The sequence below is a fragment of the Pezoporus flaviventris genome, unplaced genomic scaffold (assembly GCF_033815535.1).
Source record: "Pezoporus flaviventris isolate CSIRO_AGI_PZ_B2104156 unplaced genomic scaffold, CSIRO_AGI_Pfla_v1 ptg000085l, whole genome shotgun sequence".
Taxonomy (NCBI): Eukaryota; Metazoa; Chordata; class Aves; order Psittaciformes; family Psittacidae; genus Pezoporus; species Pezoporus flaviventris.
The window spans coordinates 297,171-314,967 of record NW_026892633.1 but is presented as its reverse complement, the minus strand read 5'-3'; the positions used below and the strand labels follow the sequence as shown (position 1 = coordinate 314,967).

General features: G+C 41.6%; 1 long non-coding RNA gene across 1 annotated transcript; it reads left to right on the top strand.

Moving 5' to 3' along the window:
- Window positions 1-8,227: 8,227 nt before the first annotated feature.
- LOC133280698 (uncharacterized) lies at window positions 8,228-17,181 on the top strand. The gene is made up of 2 exons (XR_009747269.1): window positions 8,228-9,279; window positions 17,085-17,181. It is a non-coding gene; the product is annotated as an uncharacterized LOC133280698 (long non-coding RNA).
- The last annotated feature ends 616 nt before the right edge of the window (window positions 17,182-17,797 follow it).

The window sequence follows — 17,797 nt, the reverse complement described above, 5'->3', positions numbered from 1 at the left end:
AGTAACTAAAGTATAACACAAAACTACTACTACTACCACCAATAATAATAATGATAAGGGGAATAACAAAGGGAGAGAATATAAAACTAAAAGGGGAAAGGAAAAGAAAACAATAAACACAAGTGATGCACAATACATTTGCTCACCACCCACCTACCGATATCCAGCCCGACCTGAGCAGCGATCTGGGCCTTCTGGGTAACTCCCTCCAGTTTCTATATTGGGCATGATGTGCTGTGGTATGGAATACCCCTTTGGCTGGTTTGGTTCAGGTGTCCTGTCTCTGCTTCCTTATGGCTTCCCATGCCCCTCCTCACTGGCAGAGCATGAGAGACTGAAAAGTCCTTGATCAGGGTAAACGTTAATTAGCAGCTTCTAAAAGCCTTGGTGTTATCAGCATTGTTCTCAGACTAAAGTCGAAAACACAGCACTGCACTAGGTACTAGGAAGGAGAAAAATAACTGTTACAGCTGAACCCAGGACAGTATGTCAGTCAATATTCAAAAGAATCAGCTTGCCATGGGTCTTTCCATGTGTACACACATTGTGAAAGAAGAACATACATGACAAGTGAAATAACTGTACTATGCCACACAACTGCTCTATTTAAAAAAAAAGTCATATTTCAGATTTTCTGGAATAGTAATACTACCTTTAGACATGGTGGTCAGTAAAAGTGATATGTGGACATTCGTCTTGGATTATGTACCTCACTCTTCCCTTTTCATTATGCTGATTTAAGGATTTAATATCTCTTTCAGTTGTAACTTTCAAAGAGAGACCCAAGAACTACTGGTATGGAACACAGTACCAAAAAAGTTTATACCTATAAAGGATGGAGAACAGCAGAAAACAGTTGGGTGATCTTTTGGTTTTGTTTTTTTTTTTTTCCCAATGGGGTGAATAGCAACTCCATGCTGTTTATATTTGGTCACATAATTTCAAAAATTATGCAACAGCAAAAGGGCATTCCAGGAAGGAAAAGAGAAATTATACTAGAGGCATAGAAAACTTTCCAGATGAAAGGAGCATATAAGGAATATTTGGATTAGTTGGAGTGCTGTTAAAGAAGATATGTCATGAATTTACCAAACTCCATTTTAAAAGCAATTAGGATTTGGCTTTTTACTTCTGCCACTATAATCGAGAAGCTGTTTATTAATTTACCCTGAGGAATTTCCTTTTAATTTCCTACTTTTATAAAACTATTTTATATCCATTTGTCCTTATTCCATATACTTTCTAACATGTAAGTAGCTCTTAGTTCCCAGTTCAGTTATAGTACTCCCTCTCAGTCTTCTTTCTGATGGACTAAATCTTTTTCATTCATCTTCTGCACCTGAGCCCTTACTCTTCTTGCATATAAGTGACAAGAATTGTTAATGGTATTTCAGATGAAGTTAGGGATGCACAAAAACATTAATTCTTCCTAATAGCTACTAAAAACCTCACTGACACGTCCCAAGATCTCATTTACTGATTTACTACCATCTCATTCTCTCTATATGCAGTTATCCTTTAAGCATTTTCAAGCAATTACCTCCTGGTTTATAGCAAAAATTCTTGTTATTAGTTCTTAAGTGCTTTGTACTTTGCACAAATCGATTTCATTGCATTTAATCAGTACCTGACTTGTTTTTATATCAGAGTAATTAATAGATTTATTAAGACTTTTCTCAAGTGAGAAACTTTACCAGTAACCCCCCCCTTCAGTGTTACTCTTCTCTGTTTCTCTTAACCAGGGCCTCAAATACCCGAGTGGTTCTAGATAAACCAATCTTCTCCAATTCAGTTAATAATTTTTTTCATGACGAAACACCAGATTGAATAACAAATCAATGAGATCTAGTAAATTGTTTTTGTCAAGAAAATTAGTTATGAAAATGATACAGCAAGTTTGGCTTGATCTACATCTAGTGAATCTATCCTGTTTCATTTACTCTCCAGATCTCACTTCCTTCTAGTTTTTGCCATGTCCTTACATTCTACTAAGCTCAGACTAGTATCTGGTATCACAACAATGAGGGTTTCAAAGAGATCTGTACAGCCTAATTGTCTGTGCAGAGGCAAGATCAGATACAACCAGCATTATCTTTGACAGATGTTTGTCCAACCTGCTCTTGAAAACTAACATGACTGTGAAAATCTTCAATTAGCCACATCCAGTGTTACACTCCAGTTAGAAGTATCTCCTTGATTCAAGTCCTCTCTGCAACTAAAGATGATGTTTTACTTTTTTCCCACACAAAACAGAAAACTATTGATCATTTTCCTTTTCTTTATAATAGCCTCACTATATGGATAGACTGTGGCTGTTAATCAGTCTTCTTTCTTGCAGTTTAAACAAACCCAATTCCCTCAGTCTCTTTAATAGCATGTTTTTACAAACAAGCATGAATGAAACATGGTAACAAGTACAATGAGTGTTGTGCAACGTGCATGGCATGCATGTGTATAAACAAATATACACAAGATCTGCCTGAGCCTGGTAACTAGTGTAGCTATTGTTTCACTGTGTATCAGTCACATAGATGCACCTGCTGCCCACTCAAAGTATTTTTTTTGCCTCTCTACATATCTGAAGCTCTGATCCTACAGACTTCAAAACTTAAGTCACTTCAATCTCTACAGAATTCATGCCTTTTGTTTTTGATGACTACTTCAAAAAAATTATTAACACATACAAAGCTACATTATATAAAGAGTGCCTAAGATAGCTGAATACATTCATTACATCTAAGAACTGCACAAAAAATTCTACCAGTTTCTAAGAGTATTCAAAACTATTCAAATAATATTAAAATGAAATTTCAGTCAATGTGAAACTTTCCACTACCAGTCTTCCTGCAAAAATTCATCAAAGGATAATCCAGTGGTGACTGTCTGTCTGTTCCCAAAGTACCCTGCTCTTTCTGGAAGAGACAAGTCTTTGTAAATGGCTGCTGCTCCGCCACACTCATTTTGCCAGCAAAAGCGTGTTGCTCATACATAGATAAAGCAGAAGAAAAGTACCTGTCCTGGGTTCAGCTGTAGCATTCATTTTTCTCCTTCTTAGTAGCTGGTGCAGTGCTGTGTTTTTGACTTTCAGCCTGGGAACAATGCTGATAACACCGATGTTTTTAGTTGTTGCTCAGTAATGTTTACTCCGACCAAGGACTTTCTGAGTCTCATGCTCTGCCAGGGAGGAGGGGAAATTGGGAGGAAGCAGAGACAGGACACCTGACCCAAACTAACCAAAGAGGTATTCCATACCTCAGCACGTCATGCTCAGTATAGAAATTGGGGGCATATGGGGACACTATGGTCTCTTCCTTTGCTTAAAATTGTACTTCTACATAGAAAACTATTTAAGATTCTGAGATTAAAATATCATCATTCTGTTGTTTGGAGGTTTAGATACTCAGCTGTGTTCTGGCCTCTACTCCAATGCACATTTACATGTTTATAACAAACAGTCAATTAATACAAACACATGAACATAGTTTGAAGCAGGAACTGAAATCTAGAGATTTTCTCTCTGAAGTAAATGAACATCCATGTAATATTGCCTGCCCACAAATTCATCAAAATTCCATTTAAAACACGGTAGGTATTTTGATCCCATGATTCCGTATGTGATAATCAAAAGAGATGTTCAGGAGATAGAATGTATAAACAGAGATATACTAAATCATTAGACTACAAACACCTGGAGACTTATCTTGGAAACCTGAGCCTTGCCATGTTCCAAGATCTCCCATCTTGTGCTACAAGGGACTCCTAAGGCTTTTTCCATGAAGTCTTTCTCCATGTAGAAGTCTTAGTAAAGTACTAGCACTTTCTAGATTTTATCCTTTTTAAAAAATCAATCTATCATTTTGACAGCTATCTCCTGGATTCATCAGTAGCAGTTTCTCCTTCTGTGTAGCTGGTGCAGTGCTGTGCATTTGACTTCCAGCCTGGGAAAAATGCTGATAACACTGATGTTTTTAGTTGTTGCCAAGTAATTTTTACTCCGATCAAGGACTTTTTCAGTCTTATGCTGACCGGAGTGTGTCTAATTGTATTTGTAATAAGCATTCATTGTTTCGGATTAATAGTCATTTGTTACAATGTTGATTTATTTGCTCTAAGAGTTGTTGCGCTTGATCTCAGATTTTCAGCATGTTGTACCTTACTTGCAGCCAGTATTTGTTGGTTTAGTGTTTATCGGCTTTGGGGCCTGGGCTAAGGTTCTTGTTTTGCTGTACTTCATGGTAATGACTTATAATACAATAGACTCATTGATCATGAAACTGGGCTGGTATATGTTCTCAGAGTGGTCATCACCTCTGTACTATGGGAGGCATATAATGGGAATTTTTAACAATTACACATCTTTCCTTCACTTGGGGTGTCAACCTATGGCGGAGACATTCCCTCACACCCTCCGCTCCCCCACTGGGCTATTTACAGTAGGAGTAGATACTGGAAAAGTTAAAGATCTTGAATATCCTTTCAATGCCCTTGAAAGCATTCTGCTCCTTTTGCTGGGAACCAGCTTGTTGCTGCATATGCTCTCTATGTTTTGCCTATGACGTCAACACCCTGAGAACACCTGATCTTGTCCAATCTCAGATGCTAAGCAGGGTCCTCTCAGGTCGTATCTAAGGTTAAACAATGATATAGAAGGACCACAAACAGATTTTCCTCAAGGCTGGACAGTCATGAGTGGCAAGGTGTGAGGGACAGTATGGGCAAGTATTTAAGCCAGTGGGCCCCTCCAGTGCTTTGGAAGCGTCAGAAATGGAAGGCAGCTGTATGGAGTCCCCGAAGAGAAGTTGCAGAAACTGCTGAAGGAGAGGGTGAATCGAGTCAGTTTGCCAAGGTGAGAGCCATCCAGCTGGCCTTGAACATTGCTGAATGAGAAAAGTGGCCAGTACTTTATCTCTCTACTGACTCATGGATGGTGGCAAATGCCCTGTGGGGGTGGTTGCAGCAATGGAAGCAGAGCAACTGGCAACACAGAGGGTAACCCATCTGGGCAAGATATCGCTGCCCGGGTGCAGAACATGGTGGTGAAGGTACGTCATGTAGATGCGGATGTACCCAAGAGTCGGGCCATTGAGGACCACCAGAACAACCAACAAGTGGATAAAGCTGCTAAGATTCAAGTGGCTCAGATGGACTTAGATTGGCAACATAAGGGTGAATTATTTTTGGTCTGGTGGGCCCATGACACTTCAGGCCATCAAGGCAGAGATGCAACGTATAGATGGGCTTGTGATCGAGGGGTGGACATAACAATGGACACTATTGCCCAGGTTATTCATGAGTGTGAAACATGTGCTGCAATTAAGCAAGCTAAACGGTTAAAGCCTCTGGTATGGAGGACGATGGCTGAAGTACAAATATGGGGAGGCCTGGCAAATTGATTATATCACACTGCCGACAACCCGCCAAGGCAAGCGCCATGTGCTTACCGTGGTTGAAGCAATCACCGGATGGCTGGAAACATACACTATGCCCCATGCCACTGCCCAGAACACTATCCTGGGCCTTGAGAAACAGATTTTGTGGCGACACGGCACCCCAGAGAGAATTGAGTCAGACAATGGGACTCATTTCTGGTATAACCTTATAGACACTTGGGCCAAAGAGCATGGCATTGAGTGGGTATATCACATCCCATACCATGCACCAGCCTCTGGGAAGATCAAATGGTACAATGGGCTGTTAAAAACTACACTGAGATCAATGGGTGGTGGGACATTCAAACATTGGGATACACATTTACCAAAAGGCACCTGGTTGGTCCACACTAGGTGATCTTTGAACAGGGCTGGCCCAGCCCAGTCAGAACTTTTACATTCTGTAGAGGGGGATAAAGTTCCTGTGGTGCAGATAAAGAATTTGCTGGGGAAGGCAGTCTGGGTTATTCCTGCTTCTGGTAAAGGCAAACCCACTCGTGGGATTGCTTTTGCTCAGGGACCCGGGGCATACTTGGTGGGTAATGTGGGAAGATGGGGAAGTCCGGTGTGTACCTCAAGGGTATTTGATTTTAGGGGAAAACAGACCATGAACTCAATTGTATGCTGTTGCCTGCTACATAATACTTTTATAGCCCATCAACTAGATGCCCATCTCCACTATTCTGGGCTTTGAAAAGAAGGTATGTGCTGTCATGATCATCAGCGGTGAATAAAATCATGTGAAGAGCCAGCAGCAGCAGAACTGTCCTCAGGTCACCGGCGACTGACCTTGGCTTCCCTCCTATCATCACCCCAACAAAGAATGATGAAACCATATGAGCTCAGCAGTGACCAGATGAGTTTGGTAGTGTCATCAGCAGGCAACAAGCCAATACTACATGCCTTCTCTCCTGAACTGAAAGACTGTTACAAGAGATGGAGTCTGACATCATGGACTGGATGATTTCAGCAGCTTTACAGGGAGTGGTCCATGGACTAAGGAGTTATATCTCTCTCTTTGTGTGTGTGTGTATGTATGTATGTATATATAAGTGCATATATATATGAGACAAAAGTGATGGTATATTGAAAAATGTGGGAACTAAGCATGACATGAATGGAATGGAATACTGTCCTGGTGGATACTGTCTTGGGTTCAGCTGTAACAGTTATTTTTCTCCTTCTTAGTAGCTAGTGCAGTGCTGTGTTTTCAACTTTAGTCTGAGAACATCACTGATAACACTGATGTATTTAGTTGTTGCTAAGAAATGTTTACTCTGATCAAGGACTTTCTCAGTCTCATGCTCTGCCAGGGAGGAGGGGCATGGGAAACCGGGAGGAAGCAGAGACAGGACACCTGACCCAAATTAGCCAAAGAGGTATTCCATACCACAGCACGTCATGCCCAGTATATAAACTGGGGGCAGTTACCCCAAAGACCCAGATCGCTGCTCAGGTCTGGTTGGGTATTGTTTGGTGGGTGGTGAGTGGTTGTATTCTCTTCCCTTGTTTTTTCCCTTATCATTATTACTCTTGGTGGTAGCAGTAGTGGTTTGTGTTATATCTTAGTTACTGAACTGTTCTTATTTCAATCTGTGGGAGTTACATTCTTTCCATTCTCCTCCCCATCCTTCTGGGAGTGGGGGGGGAGGGAAGAATAGTGGTAGTGAGCGAGTGGCTGCATGGTTCTGAGTTACCAGCTGGGCTTAAACCATGACACAGCAGATATAATTTCAGCTATCTTGCACTTTTTTTCTTCAGCACTGATTTATTTTGGAGGTCCTCCTTTATATTCTAATTCAAAACCTAAATGATATGTTTAGTTTTTCTTGCAGTCCTTTCCATCACATTAGTATTAACTAATCCTTTGATTTCAGCTCTGTAAGCACTGTTTCATCAATTTACAGGCTTGAATTCTAGTTTTGTCAGAACAAGCATGATGAAAGTGCCCACATGTCTGATGTAAGAGCACAGTCCCCAAGTGGCAGCTGTACCTGATTTACCACACCTTAATATTAACCCATTTGTTTATCTGTCCCAGATAATGCTGCAATCCCTACCCCTAGTCTCCTCTGCTGCTTACTATGCTGATGTTGACAGTGTGACTTTTAGTGACTTGCTCTCATCTCACCTTATGTTGCCCTGTGTTTAAATGAAACGAGCTGGAATGTATGTTGTACTGCAGCAATCACAGGTTTTATAATGAAGGCATGTCCCATTCCCAGGTAGCTTTCCAAGTTTCTGGCTTTCTGATGCTCTATGCATCATGTCTCAGGGGGTTATAGAAGCCTGGGCTTACACAGCAACACAAAAAGGAAACTTTTGTCTTCTGCAGAAGTTTCTATGGAAGTTCTTGTCTTTGTTACTTAAACTGATATCAGAATCGGTCCTACCTGAAAGTATCTTCTTGAAAAAAGTCAACAGAGCTTTCAGCTGCTTTTATCAAACTCTGCCCTTACCTACTTACACAACCACTCATTTCATATGTAATGAATAGCTCAGTGTGGAATTTAATCAGACTTTCTATTTTCTCTCCCCTCCGCTCTCTCCTCTCTCACTTCCCCCTTTCCTTCCAAGGAGGCAGAGGAGAGGTGGATGCAGTTCAGAAAGGTGCCCTGTGGGGGACAAAGTCATACTATAGGAGCCAGGTCTAGTCTTTCCCTTACAGCACCAACCATTGGGACTGCAACATGTTTTCCTCTTGGAGGCTTGTGCTCTGATTTCCCAGTGAACATGCTATAAACCACTCCATCTTTGTAAAGGAGAATAAGAGAGTGGACCTGAAATGCCCTGTGAGTATGTCTCCTTAGGGAAGGAGATGACCCTGTCCCAGATAAAAACATTAGCTACAGGTAGCATTCACTTGAGTTACTTAATTTTTGTTACCTGAATATGAGTGGCATAACATTTATCATAAACATCCCACTATCTGCCTTCCCTGAGTCCTTCACTAAGTACCTCTATATTTATTCTTGTTTATGCTTCACTCAGACAATAATCTTGACGTCTTCACTTCCAGGAAGCAAGCAGCTAAAATTCAATTTGAAGCAACAGTTCTCAGAAGTTTCATTTACCTCAGTAATTACTGCTTAGAGAGAGAAAAAAACCTGAATCCCTAAATTCCCACAATTTGCTGGTAGTTCTTCTTTGCAGCTGACATCGTATTTACTAATATATTTTAATTAAAGCTTGAAAAATTAGTCAAATACCAATAAATTTGTTATCCAGAGTGCTAACAAAGGAAATAATGGAGCAATTAAATGACACATTGGAACAGGCTCATTAAATATAGCCACTGTTTTGTTGGAAGCAGCTTCTTCATTAAAACCAGGTTGACTATCAGGCAGAAAGAGAGGAAGAAAAGGGAGGGGGGCTGGGAAAGTGAGCACGGGAATGCAATAATATTTTGCAGGACTTTTTCAGCATGGGAAAGAGCAAGGTTCAAAAATATATTTGTTTATCTTCTGTCAGATGGTGGCAGCAGTGGACTATGTTGATTTCCCCTCATATGATCAAGGACCTTCTCAGTTCACATTTGAGTAACTTTATAAGGAAAATAAGCCATCTTGATTCAGCAACAGAGTAACTCCAGCAAAGTGCTGAGTGGACAATATGATATTGTGCTCCGACCTACATAGGATTATAAGTGTTCCTACAGGATTTACCTGTAAGTCTCCAAAAGCCATGGGAACTAGTCAGCTGCTCACCATCAGGCATTTACCTAAGCATGTTTTTGAACTGGGAAGGAATGTGGTCAGATACAGCTCCTGTGCCAGAGGCAAGAACCAGTATCCTTTTTTTAAGCTAGCTTAGCATGCTCAGTTTTCTTCATGGATCCTAGTATTTTCAAGTAAGTATTTATTGTCCTCTTGAGCTATATGTAATTTGATATTTGAACAGGTTGTTTGCTCATTTCAATGCTCTCTTGTTTTTCTGCTTGAAGTAAGCAGCATTTATAACAGAGGAGATGAGGTGGAGAAAAGTTTTCTAGGCTAAGAATATCCCCTATCTGAATCTGCAAGCAGATGTCTTGAAATTACTAGATTCTCTTGGGAAATGTATTTCTGCCAGAAATAGCAAATCTGCATCAGTCTGAGCCTTTTGAGTTCACTCAAGTAAATATCTCACTGTCTTCATAGGTGATCGTGCTCAAGTCATGTTTGCAGCCACAGTTCCCCCCACTGCATCTCTAGCCATTCTGTGAAAATCCGGTTACTGGCACCAGCCCATTTATTAGTTTCATATCATCTGATGTGGGAACTGAATGCCACAAATGCCGCAGAAAATATATGGACTCAGTCAGGGATCAATATGATCAGACAAAAAGCCGTTTATTACAAAGCCTTAACCCCTTAAATACCATTTCTTACATGCACTTACAGTGATTTGGCATACCATGATTGGATACATGTCTTGAAGACCCTTTGCAACTAGCATACAATTGGTTAAGCACAGGTGTGGGAACTTGACCTCGAAAGCTTGCCAACAGTCCACAGTTCTCATTACCTCAGTGAATTCTAGCTGCTTCTTATCTTGCTTGCTTAAGCTTTTTTGGGCCTCTCAAGGCCTTGCTGTATCTTTCAGGATTATTCAGAGTTTATGTACCAATTATCAATTCTCCTGTGAGAACACTGTCTCCGCATCTCCCCCTTTTTGTTTTATATATGGTTTGGAGACTCTACTTAAACAGGGGATCTGGCCTAGATCATATCTTCAACATATGCTGACTACAGGCTGCTGGGCCTGCCCCTTTTTTCTGCTGTATGGCTCTTTGGTAACAGGGGAGGCCATCCTTCACATCAAGGTCTGTCATGGCATGTGTCCCCACTGCTCCACGCCTGCTGGGTTGCAGCCAACAGCAGAGCTAAAGGTTCTTCTTGGTGGCAAACACAGAGGCCAACCCAGTCTTGCCCTTGATTGTGGTAGCAGGCCTTTTGTCAGCCTCAGTCCTTGCACCTTGTTGTCAATGCAGAGTTTCACCTGCTTCATCCAGTAACAAGTTGCTACTACAGCAAGGCACACACAAATTTACATTAGCAGAGTAACTATTACATGGTGCAGCAGCATGTTGAAGATGCTGATGGCAGTGAGGGACTAGCCAAAGAAATTTCTTACCAGTGGAATTCTCCCATCCTCTTAATTTGTTCCATCACCTGCTTTATAACACTACCATTGTATTAAAATCTTTCTGGCTTTTGCCTTAGCATTTTCTAGCAGCTACTGCAAATTTCCATACTCTAACATCTCTTTTACAAGTGACAAATCTATACAACACAAGGTGTAGTTTCTTATTAGCAACTAGCTAGTAAATACAGGTGGTTTCATATACAAAATCACAGCCTCTAATAATAGCTACTTTAGAAGCACACATATTTAGGATGTTACTTTTCATTTGCCCCCAAGTGATGTTTTGTAGTCATTCATTTTTTCTCTTCCTCTATCTCATTCTGCTTGGGGTATTCACAGTCAGCTCCTGTAGCTGAGGCATCAGGTTTTTCCATTTCGTCTGTCCGGCTCATGGTAAGTCTTGACAAACTTTGCAGGCATGGACCTGTAGGCAGGAGGACACAAATATACCCCCTCCCCCATGGTATCAGTTCTTGAGAAGTAGACAGCTTAAACTGCACATTGTTAACTGTCGTGGAGTTTGCTGCATCATTGCTCTTTTTCCCCCCCCCTTTTTTTTTTTTCCTGCAAAAGCCAGCCTGCTCGGCAGCAGCTACAGCCGCCTGCCTGCTTCAGCAGCAACTATAAATACCTGCCGGCATCTGCACTTTTATATTAACTCTTTCATGTCCGAAATGTTAAACAGCTACCCGTTAAAAGCTTTTACATGAACCCAACAATACACAAAACACCGATTGCCCTCAACACACACACGTGTGGGATCCCACAAGCACACTCCACACAAGTACAATATTTGAAACACAAAAGGACAATTATTACTCCCACTACACGGTCCCACGTACAGAACGTGGCATAAGGACCCTGTGGAGACTAACAGAGAAACAGCTCCGAGAAGCATCATTGCAGTGCGAGGTGGCAGGCTCAAACTTAGCGGGCATCCCCGCAGAGGCTCTGCCTCCCCCACAGCACATGAGGCTTGGGCTTTTGTACTGACCAAAATGCACACTCATTCCGACACAGGTGGCCAGCCTGTGCTGGAAGAAGTGGCCAGCAATATCTACAAAGGTCTCCAAAGATTGATAGAAACCTGGACATACTTATTTTTACCAACTTCTAGTTCATGAGTATCACAGAGAGACTGTATTAAATGAGTCACAGTATGCCCAATACCCCTGATAAGAACATATGAAAGACCTTCCCACCACCGAAAACGCACACAAAACGCCTGTATCCTGTGTTTGTCTCGCTGTAGGTTGGGGGGGGTGGGTGGGGGGTGGTGGATGTTTTTTTTTTTGTTTTTTTTTTGTTTTTTACTTTAACATAAAAATGATTGCTCTCTTCACTATAAGAAGGACTGAAAAACATCCATAAAACGGAAGTCCTAAGCTGAAATTTCAATTAATTCAATCACTGACAAGGGGGGTTGTCCTCGGGTGGTGCTGGTTCTTTCCAGGGTTTCACCCATCGTGCTGGCACCCACCGCAGACCAGAATCTGTAATTATACACATATAACCTCGACCAGTTAGTTTTACTTCTGCAGGACCTTTCCAAATGCCGGTTTCCAAGTCCTTATACTGGACCCGAATACCCGGAGTTTTAGTCATATAACCTGAACCTAATGCCTGACCATGTATTATGGCAGGGGGGTCATTAAAGTCTCCTGTCAATCGCAAAAAATTCATAACATATACAGCTTTCTGTATCCTTGCTACCGGTGTAAGTCCTTCTTCCCCCGTTTTTTGTTTTTCCAACAGTTGTTTCAAAGTTTGATGTGTTCGTTCAATAATAGCTTGTCCTGTAGGAGAATGAGGAATACCAGTGACATGAGAAATACCCCAAATATTCAAAAATCTCGAAAGTGTTGAAGATGCATTGTCTGTTTTTAGTTGTAAAGGTACTCCCATAGCTGCAAAACAACCACGTAGGTGCATGATTACATGGCGTGCAGTCTCACCAGCCAGGGGAGTGGCCCAGACAAAGTGAGAAAAATTGTCAATTTTTTTTGTCCATTTTTCATGGACATATTTCAGTTTCCCGAAAGAGGGTACATGAGTCACATCCATTTGCCAAAGCTGAAGAGGCTGAATGCCTGGAGGGTTGAATCCAAGGCCTATACCTACTGCTTGGCCTTGACAATCGGGGCAAGACTGCACAATGCCTCAGGCATCTGTTAGGGACAGTCCAAATTGCCGAACTAACATTTTTGCTGATTGATGAAAAAAGGCATGAGATGCTCGAGCTTGTTGAAAAATATTTACAGAGGGTCCTGCCCATGCTGGGGCAACTAATTTATCCACTTTGTTATTGCCTTCACTAAGACTTCCTGGAAGGCCTGAATGACTGCGAATATGCATAATAAAATATGTACATTTACGAGTATTCACAAGATGTAATAAGGTTTTTAACAAGATCCACAGCCTGTGATTAGTGACTTCTTGTAAAATTGCCCTTTCTATATGTTGAACAATGCCTACAACATATAAAGAATCGCAGACAATATCAGGCCATCGCTGAAATACTGCAATAACAGCACTTAGCTCTAGTGTTTGTAATGAATCGGAAAAATGACCAAGTATCTTCTGCTCTTTCCAGCCACCATCTGTTTGCCAAACATATCCGGCTGTGTGATTGTCGTGGTTTAAACCCAGTCAGGTAACTTGTTCACTCACTCCCAGTGAGTGGTGCCGAGCTGACAACAATCGAGGTCCGTGTCCGTGTCCGTCCCCCCCCCCGCACTGGGGCTCTCCCCTTCCCCTCTCCCGGAGGAACGGGGAGGAGGATCGAGAGAGTGCAACTCCTACGGGTTGAGACAAGAACAGTCCAGCAACAAATCACCACCGCTACTATCAACTACAACAATGATAAGGGAAAATAACAAGGGAACAGAATACGATACCACCGGCCAAGAAAACGAGTTCCACCCGGAAGCCCCTGTCCTTCCGGGTAACTCCCAGTTGCCCCTCACCCCGGGCATGACGTGCTGTGGTATGGAATACCTCCCGGGCTAGCCCGGGTCAGGCGCCCCGTCCCTGCTTCCTCACAGCTTCCCCTCCTCCCTGGCAGAGCATGAGCCTCACAGAGTCCTTGGTCAGGGTAAACATCACTTAGCAACAACTGAAAACATCGGCTTCACCAACACTGTTCTCAAGCTGGAAGCCAAAACACAGCACTGCACCAGCTAACACAAAGGAAAAACATGACTGCTACTGCCGAACCCAGGACATTTTGCTTGCATCTGTAAAGACAGTTAATCCTACAACAGGTTTACTGGAGTAAAAGGTAACATCTTCAAACTGATTATTCTTTAGCATTGTAAACATCTTATGAGGTGGAAAATGTATATTAAGAGGACCAACAAAACCTATCAGAGCAGACTGAAAAGCAGAGCTAGATTGTTGTGCCCAGTTTAACCATACCCTGGTAAGTGGCAAACAAATTTGTGATGGATCACAGCCCATAATTTCCTGACATCGTGAACGACCTCATACAATCAGAATAGAAAATGCTTCTAACCAAGTAGTTACTGTTTTACGTAATCGATAAGGCAGGAAAATCCACTCTAAAATGCATAAAGGATCAGTTTTTTGAAGATCCCACTGTGCTAGTAGACTAAATGGATGATACTCACTGTTAAAAATAAACAGAATAACCTGTAAATCTGGATTCCATTGAGAAGCATAAGAGGTAATGATTTTTGTCATGATGTGATCCAAGGCCTCATACTGAGCTTTTGATAGAACTCCTTGTTGTTCTGCCTTTGGCTCACCCTTCAAAAGGGGCATGAGATTGGTCTGATCATCATTTGTGCTTCCACACAAAGGGCGAATCCATTGGATATCACCCATCAATTTCTGAGTGTCAGACAAGGTTTTTATCTGTGTAGTAATTTTAACTTTTTGAGGCCTAATTTCAGTTCCAGAAATGATCCACCCCAAATATTTCCAAGGGGCTTCACATTGCACCTTGTCTGGTGCAATTACCAGTCCTGCTTTTGCTAATTCTGATTGCAGCAGGCGTAGCAGATGGTCCTTATTTAGGTCTTTGCCTGCAATTAGGATATCATCCATATAGTGATAGATAACACATTTTTGCATTTTTAGCCGGATCGCTTGCAATACCCAGGCAACATACAGTTGACAAATAACAGGAGAATTTTTCATACCTTGAGGCAAAACAACCCATTCATATCTCTTAGCAGGCTCTCCTTTGTTAATTGCTGGGACAGAGAAAGCAAATTTCTCAGAATCGCTGGGATGGAGAGGAATTGTAAAAAAACAGTCTTTTAGATCAATTATTATTAAGTCCCAGCCCTGAGGTATCATTGAAGGGCTAGGCAAGCCAGGTTGCAAAGCTCCCATGTCCTTCATAACTGCATTGATAGCTCTGAGGTCATGTAGCAGTCTCCATTTCCCATTTTTCTTAGGAATAGTAAATATTGGAGTATTCCACGGACCAGTGGATGGCACAATACGGCCTGCTTCCAACTGTTCATCAATCAATTGGTGAATATGGGACAGCTTTTCTTTTGTCAGCGGCCATTGATCAACCCAGACAGGCGCTTCAGTAAGCCATTGCAATTTATAGGTCCACCATCCCTCAATGGCCGCCACTAAAAATTTTCTGTGGTGAGTTTCATTCCCATTTGACTGAGAGCATCTCGTCCAAGCAATGCAATAGGAGAAGGCATAACATATGGTCTAATTTGGGCATGACTTCCATCAGACATAAACACATCCACCAACTCTTTGCTGATTTGAGTTGATTGCATTCCCCCTATTTCCACAACTCCTGCTGTGGTAAGTTCCAAAGGCCAGGTCTTTGGCCATTGGTGATATGGGATAATAATGACATCAGCTCCTGTATCGATTAACATAGACAACTTAATTGTCTGATTATCACAACCTCTTATAGAGACTTGGTCCTCAGGTTTGTGCCTTGCTATGTCTAAAGTAAATAAAATTTGTGGTATTCCCGTGGAACCCCAGGCCTGATTTCCTCTAATTTTTGGCCCCACCTGAGGGACTTTTGCCTCAAATGGAATTAATTGAGCTATTTTCGAATTTTCAGGGATGTTGACCGGAGGAGCATGCGTTTGCACCATGATCCCAATATTTCCAGTATAGTCAGCATCAATTACACTGGGTAATACAAAGATTCCTTTCCTTGATGTTGATGATCACCCCAGTAGCAAAGCACATAACCCATGACCAAGGGGCCCATTTAATTTAGATGGAATGCAATGAACAGAAGTATCAGTTATGGTAAAATCTATTGCTGTTGCCACGTCCACTCCAGCACTCCCTGCAGTGGCAGAGGGGATGCAGTCCAGACACCCTGATTTTGTGTCGTCGCGCGGGGTGGCATCGCGCTCACATTCCAGTTTCCAAAAGGTGTCCCATCTTTTTTAAACTTTGAACGACATTCAATTGTCTTGTGGCCAAATTTGTCACATTTAATACATTTGTCTGCAAGACCAGTAACACCACCCTGAGGGGGGTGGGTTGCTGAACTAATTTTCTTTACAGTACATTGCCTTTTCAAATGTCCCATCCATCCACAATTATAACATCTTGTACCTCTAGTACCCCCACGATCACCCTGACCTTGTTGTAAAAGGGGTTTAACAGCAGCGGCGAAGGCAGAAGCCATGTATCCAGCCTTTTCCTCTGCTGTGCCCACTTTAGAACATGCATCCATCATTTCTTGAAGACCAGCAGATTTTGGCAAAGCCTGCAAAATACGCTTACAAGCTGGGTTTGCATTTTCCATAGCCAGAGACATAAGCATGGATTCTTTAGCATTAGATGCCAGATCAATATTCTTTTCGATAGCCTCTGTCAATCTGTCAATAAATTGCATATAGGGCTCAGTAGGTCCCTGCTTTACTGATGTATATGAAGGATTGGGTTTTCCCGCTTCCGGCACAGCTTTCAGAGCAGCTAAAGACAATTGCTGTGCTTGCTGTAAAACTTCAATTTTCATACGAGCTTGTACTCCATCAGGGTGAAATTGCCCCTTTCCCAGTAACATTTCAGATGAAACACCGTGCAAAGGGTGATGAAGATTACACTCTGAATTCTCATCTGCAGCCCTTGCAGCAACCTCCTCAAACCCACTTTTAAAATGCAGGAGCTGGGAAGGAGTTAATAAAATTGCAGCCACTCTGAGAATCATTTGGAGTTAGAACATTACTAGAAAAGAAAGCAGGTAACATTTGCTGTGTATATGAGGAGACAACCCATACTGAGTAATTACTCCCTTAATTTCTTTCATAGCTTTCCAATCCATAGGAGTCCAGACAGACTGTCCCTGAGGACATGAAGTATAATCTTTTGTAAATAAGTAAAATCAGTTTTGCTTTGTGGTTAAGTAACATTGAGCTTGGTAGCTTTACAACAATAGCAATAGGTAAGAGCATTGTGGTAAATGACAGTGAAGAAGTATATCTTAGGTAACTGTTTTACAATAACCAGCTAGAACCAAACTAATGTTTGCTGGCATGACAACAGGACTTTCCAAACCTAAAGTTCAGCCAAAGGACGAAGTGATGAAGAGGAAGATGATGAAGAAACGACCACCAGGGGTCCCAAAGACCACTACCACATTATTGTATGCATGCAGGAATTACATAGAAGTACTTTATAGAAATCTGATGTCATTGATTAGAGACCTAATGAATATGTATAACATGTAATGAATATGTAAGTTAATCAACAATATATGCACGTTTTGTTTGATGCTTATACAGGACACGCTTGGAGGAGATATCCCCCATGTCTCCCGGCGTGGCAATAAAGAATACCTGCTTGTCAACTTAAATTTTATTGGCAAGTTCTTGGAGCCTTTCTATGAATCAGCATGTTCCTAGACATTTGTGCAGAACCTAGTGTATTTGGGGAATTTCATGGCATGATAAGAAACTGTGATTTAGTGAGGAACGTGGCACATTATTGTTGGCTGTTTATTACTTCTTTCTGCTTATGCATTCTAGAAAGGTACACATGGGCAAAAAGGTTCTGGGTAAAATAAAACAAATTAAAATACTGACCTTGTAGTTATAATCTACAGTGACTTCTTCATGAGAATAGAGATCTATCTGCAAGAGTTAGATCACTGCAGCTTCAAGCCCTTTATACAAATAACACAAAACTCATTATATCTATTCATGTTTTATTGAAAGCATGTTGTTTGTGCTCATCAGAAAGGATGACTGTTCTTGTTATCTTGTGGGAATATATGT